The sequence below is a fragment of the Alligator sinensis genome, unplaced genomic scaffold, assembly GCF_000455745.1.
Source record: "Alligator sinensis unplaced genomic scaffold, ASM45574v1 scaffold1308_1, whole genome shotgun sequence".
In the NCBI taxonomy this organism is placed as follows: Eukaryota; Metazoa; Chordata; order Crocodylia; family Alligatoridae; genus Alligator; species Alligator sinensis.
This window is the reverse complement of record NW_005842416.1, coordinates 738,632-744,854: the sequence shown is the minus strand read 5'-3', so window position 1 is coordinate 744,854 and position 6,223 is coordinate 738,632. Positions and strand designations below refer to the sequence as shown.

General features: G+C 52.7%; 1 long non-coding RNA gene across 1 annotated transcript in view; it reads right to left on the bottom strand.

Annotated features, from left to right (window-relative positions):
- LOC102386105 overlaps positions 1–6,223 on the bottom strand; it is an 18,499-nt gene that overhangs the window by 11,992 nt on the left and 284 nt on the right. The gene's annotated exons all lie outside the window — the stretch shown is intronic.

Below are 6,223 nucleotides of genomic sequence, written 5' to 3'. Positions count from 1 at the left end.
CTGGTCATAGAAGGCCACCAGGTTGGTCTGACAGGACCTGCCTCTAATGAACCTGTGTTGGTTGCCCCTAAACATAGCCTCCGCTGCTGGCCCCTCATGGACATGCACCAAGATAATTCTCTCAAAAAGCTTCCCCAGGATCGAGGTAAGATTAACAGGCCTATAGTTTCCTGGGTCCCCCCCCACTTCCTCCCTTTTTTGAAAATGGGAACCACACTGGCCCTTTTCCAGTCCTCTGGCACCACACAAGAGCACCACGAGTGTTCGTAAAGCTGTGCCAGAGGTCCCACAATGACTTATCATGGAAAAAAAAAAAAAACACGCTGTAGAATTTGGAATCAGGTCAGGTAGAAACTATTTCTATAGCTATCGAAGAGAGACCGTTAAAGGGAAGATTCCCCCTGGCTCTCTGCCTTACAACAAGGGCAATTAACCTTTTATAAATTCAAGACAACGGGTTTCCTAAACTAGCTTTTCCTGCCTTGGGGCTATCTGTTTTGTGTCCTTCAAGACAGCTTTAATGGTCATCTTCCTCTTATCTAAGGAATCTCTCTCTCTCCCCCGCCTGAGGCCTCAGCCATTCTTTGCTTCCACAGACTTATTCCTTCAGCACTCTGGGGTAGAGATCATCAGGACCAGCTGATTTAAATACATCCAGTCCCTCCAGAAGTTCCCCCAACTAGATCCTCATTGACCCTAGGTCTGGGTGCACCTCCCCTGGGGTCTATGGAGGTCCCGGTTGTGGGGGGGGGGGGGGGGCGGCCACGGACCAGCCCCGCGAAAGGAGGCAAAGAAATTGTTAAATAGGTTAGCTTCATCATCTGGTGTGACAACCAGATTTCCTAGCGTGTTTTGCAGAGGCCCCAGGTTACCTGGCACCTTCTTTTTACCCCCTATGTATTTAAACAAACAAACAAAAAAACCAAAAACACTTCTTCTTGTCTTTGATCCGGGTTGCTAGACCCAGTTCCATCTCCGCCTTGGCCTTCCTGACCGCCCTCCTGCAGCCCTAAGCAACTGTGGTATAGTCCTCCCTGGTGATGGCCCCACCCTTCCATTGGGTGTACACCTCCCTTTTAGTCAGGAGATGTTCCCATATGCTTTTGGTGAGCCTTGGCGGCTTTTGCGCCCTCCTGCCCCCTTTGATCTGCATTGGGATTACCTCTCTTTGGGCTTGGAGGATCGTCTCTTTAAGGAACGACCACTCTTCTTGGACCCCTGACTCCTCTCCCTGCCAGAACCTCAGTGCCTCCCTGACTGTTCTCCTTACCACATTGAAGTCTGCCCTCCTGAAGTCCAGGGCTGCTGCACGGCTGTGCCACCTTGCCCTGGATGGGGAATTCCAGCAGGCGATGATCACTGTTGCCCAGGTGGTTGAGCACCCGCTTGACCTACTTGGCATAACCAATTCATCTATCCTAGAGCAAGGGGTAGGCATTTCATTTTGATACTGCTCTGACCCTGTGGAAAAAGATAGATACAAAACCTGACAGAGTGGTCAGGCTTGGGGACTAATACAATGGGGCTGCTCCATTCACTTGCAGATTCTCCCATCACCCCCAGGTTTAGCATCCTTGTCATTTATTGCCAGACTGTGTCCCTAGCCACACCACAATTTGCAAGAGTACTCTTTGGATGGTGCATCTGGTGCTCCACCAGTGTGGTCTTGCCTGGTCTCTCAGAATTTAGGGAGATGTTTACCGAAAGCATGGCTTTCATGTCCCCTTGCTGAGCTGCGGTCAGTTCCACCCCAAAATGGTGAGGCCAGGGTCAGTTCCTCCCCAAAAAATGGACCCTGCTGGTAGACAGGTGGGAGGATCCAGAGCCTCTTAAGTGGTCATCTTTCAGTTCAGGGCCATGAGACATGCATCTCAGGCAACCCAGGGCTTTAAATGGTTGACATGATATACCTGTGACTCACAATGTTTCCCTATGAGGCATATCTTGTAGTCAGCTCACCCAACTTGCTGTAGTACTTTAAATGGGCCTTGTCCTTTTGGCAATAGTTTGCTTTCTGGTGATGGCAGTAGGAGTAGCACTTACTCTCCTGGCTGATGTACTTGCAGTTGGACCCCTTATTGTAGTGCTGTTCTTGCCTGTGCTGGGCAGCTTTCAGGTTTTCCTTTCCAAGCGCCTCCACCAAATCCAGGCGTTCATATAAATTTAAGACGTATTATAGGACATTGTGCCATGGAGGTCTGGGTCTGCCATGATTCCTACAATAAGTACATCATCCCTCAGGGCTGTCTCCTATAATAGCTTGAACAGCAAAGATGTCAGTCAAGGACTGGGGTACCTCCTGAATGGTAAACAGGAAGTAAGGGAGTAGCCAGTCACAATTGCAAGGCTCATCTGACACAAACTTTCATAACATCCTATGACAGGGGGCCATCTCTGGGCTGTCTCTCAACATTGGCCCGCCCACCTGTCTAAGTAGGTCAGTCCACCCAGTCTCGCCTGCCACAACTTGTCGTTTCTTCACCTGGTGTAGCATGCAGGAGGATGCCCATTTTACTGCCCTGATGCCAGGGGCACTATACATGACTCCGACCTTCCCTTATTATGTCTCATGCCTTGCAGATGGCATCCTAGAGCTGCTCTTTGCTCCAGCTCATGGCCAGGCCAAACTCATCCCCTTGCTGCTCAGGCATTCATCCTTTCCCTCTGCCCCAACAGGCCTCATTCATACCTCCCCCTCTCACTGGGGCCTCCTGCACTCCACCCCATCTCAGTGGGTCTCTTACACACTGCCCCTCACTGGGCCACACCTGACCTGCCCTGTTCCCTTGAGCAACCATGTAGGCCATCAGACTTGCCTACTCACACTCCTTGGTTGGCCAGTGCATGGTCTCTCTGACCATCTCGTAACTCATCTGAATGGTGACCAACTAATTTGCTTCATCCTGGGTGGAGCTCTGACCCAGGCCCCTCTCCAGATACCTTGTCACTCTTGCCCACTCCTTGGGGCCAACTGCTTGCTCCTTCCACCCGTAACTCCCACTGAGATGCATCACTTGGCCTGAGGCCCAACTATAGCCTCAGGCATCCAAAGATCAACCTTGGCCACACTGCTCTTCCTGGGACTTTATCTTATGCCCTCTTACTAGGGCCTTCCATCTGTACCCTCTTGCTAGCCCTTCACTTTAACATATGCCCTCTCTCTAGGGCCTTCCACATAAGCCCTCTCACTTGAGCTGCTCTGCATCTATGCCCCCTCACTGGAGCCTCTGGGGTCTTGCACCCCAGGGTACAGGTGTTCAGAGATGTGCCTGGCCCCCATGCCCGTCCTTAGATGTGGGTAGCCCACCAGGATGTGGGTGCTGGGGTTTTAAGATGCCCCTACCCACCTTTCACCAGGGAGGTAACTGGCCTGGCATTTCTGGGGGACTGCCCTGCCATGTATGGCCCTACCAGACCACCCATCCCCAGCAGGGTACAGTTTCAAGTCATACCCAGGACTAATGCAGGCCTACCTGCTGTTCCCCTGCTGGGCTACATATTATCCCAAGGCTGCTCTCTCTACAGGACCTTAGTTCTAGCCTCCTTCATGCCTGCTTACTGAGCCTTTCTTCCCCTAGATAGTGATGTCCCCCTCATAGAGGGGACTTTCAACCTCCTTAGGCTCTGACCTCACCTCCAGGTCAGTTGGGGTGCCAGATAGCCCATCATGGCCCAGACCTGCCCCTCATGTTAGGCTTCATTGCCCTTCCGCCTTCCAGCCCTGGCCTTTTTGCATTGACTAGCCGGGGTACTCTGGTTCCAGCATCACAGCAGCTGACCTCCTTGGGCAGCAGGGGATCCCCTTCTGGGCCCCACCATACAGCCATCTCAAACTGGGCTTGCTTAGAGCCCCAGAGATCATAATAACATGGCTTCATTCTGAACGGGGCTCATGAGCCCCAGGCTGCACCCCTGCCAAATCTACTCTAGGACTTCCCTGGCTGCTTTGTAGACCTACAAGCTGTTAGCCCCATGCCTAGGCTAGGCCTTGCTCTTACTAGGTCTTAGCCTTCTTCCCACAGCTCAGAACCCCACTGGGTCCTCTAGGAACCTCCTGCCATCCCCATAGTTCCACCCTTACGTCCAGGGTGTTGTGAGCAGCAGCTCAGCCAGGTGTTGTTGCCCCCTGGCTGCTTGCAGCAGACTGCTGCCTTAGCTCCGAGAGCCTGGATCTTAAAATGGCCACCTCAGAGCTGACCCACACCTGCTGGCTGCCTGCTCTCAGCCTTAAAGCGGCAGGCACCCAAAGGTGCACTGCCACACACCTTCCCCCTTAAAATGGCTACCAGGGAGAGTGTCTCCCTGACACTCACCCTGCAAGCTCCTCTGTAGCCTGCAACAACCCACTAAGTGGCTAGCACCCCAATGGTGCTCCACCATACATCCCCTTTAAGCATCCAGTTTAGTCACTCAATGAATCCATCAGTTTGGGGGTGGTACACCAAGGGCTTGATTGACTGGACTTTGAGTAAACCCCAAACCTCCTGTAACAGCCAAGACAAAAAATAAATAAATAAAACAAAACTGGTTGGTTAAGACCTCTTTTGAGATATCCACCCAGGAAAAAAAATCTGTATTAGTTCCAAGGCCACAGTTTGGGTGGATGCCATCTGAATCACTACAGCCTCTGGGTAGCATAGTCCACAAGAGCTAAATATAAACCAAGCACTTCAGGTGCTGGGCTCCAGGGGGCTAACCAAATCCACTCTGATGGGGTATCAATGGGGCTTTAGGGTCAAGCCAGGGTGCTACTAACTGGCACTCGGGTCACAAGGCACAGTACTTCTTAATCTCATTGTACCCTCTGGGCTAGAAAACTCTCGCTAGCACCCGGCTCTGAGTTCTCTTGCTCCATATGACCTCCCCAAGGGTATGTCATCAGCCAAATCTTAGCACCTGCTGGTAGTAAGGCCAGGGTACTGCCATCTGGGACTGCCAAGTTCCTATAGCCTGGTCTTCAGTCATTCAAACTAGAAGGTTCCCCTGTAGTTCAAAAGGGGGGTTAAGGACAAGTCAGTTAGCTCAGGCTAGTTGGCCATATAGTCTCACAAACACTGGATCTTCCTGCGGGTCCCACAAAAAACATCCTGGGTCATTCCCAATTGACCCAGTTCTGGTCTGCAGCCAGGCTCAGTGGGCCCTGACATGATAGTTCCCCTTTCTGGAGGGTTTAAGTTACATTGCACTGCAACCCCTTCCCAAGTGCTTCTATTGGTAAAGGAGGGCTTCTGCCGAATCTGTTCTTGGTGTGGCCAGGGTTGCGGCCTAAACAGCTCAGATTCCCTAAAAGGAAAGATCTCCCCAAATGTAGGCTACAGTGGATTAGAACCAGTCAGGAGCCTCTGCATTCAGCAGCCGTAGCAGTAAATCCATCGAGCCCCAGTCTCTCCCAGTATCACTAGGTAGGCCAATTGGGAGGCCACAGCAGCTCTTACTTGGCCCTTACACTCACCAACTGTCAGCATCAATACACCACAGGGAAGGGGCAGGTATCCCCGTGGATACAGGTACAAAAGACATCCCAGGATGGGCAACTGGTGCCGCCTTAGTCGGGGGGGGGGGAAAAAGAGCAGCACATGCTCTTCCCCAGCGACCAGTTAGCAACCCAGGGGGTCCCCCATTGGCCAATCCTACTAATGGGGGGGTGCCCCCCACAGCTGATGCCTGTGGCCACTTCTGGAAGTGCCATGGCACTCCACTGCACAGGGGGCACTTTCAGAGGTGGCACCGGTGCTCCCACCTGACCCTCTGCCTGTTGCCTAAGCAGCAAGCGCTGCTGGTCAGGGGGCACACCCCCTACAAGTTACCACTGCATCCCAGTAGAGGAATGTACTTCAACCTTTACATGCTGTGCATGGACAGTTGTCTGACCTGAGCCAGAGTCCTCAAGCCCATTGACCAGTGCCGTAGCAAGGGAGTGGGGCAGGGCGGGGAAAGCAAGCAGGGCACCCGTCCCAGGCACCGAAGCAAAGGGACACCAACAAGTGCTGGTCAGCTGGGGTGGGAAAAGAAGCGGAGCAATAAGTGGCTTGTTTGAAGGGGCGTGTGCCCCCCAGGTCTGTGTGTGGGGCAAGGGCAGGGTGCTGCTGCAAGTTTCGCCTGAAGTGCTAAACTTCATTGCTATGGCACTACCATTAACCCAAACCTCTCCAATCTTTATGGGGACCACACAGCTTCTTGCATCAGTTTGGGTGCTGCAGGAGTTGGCGAGTCTGGGGGGGGG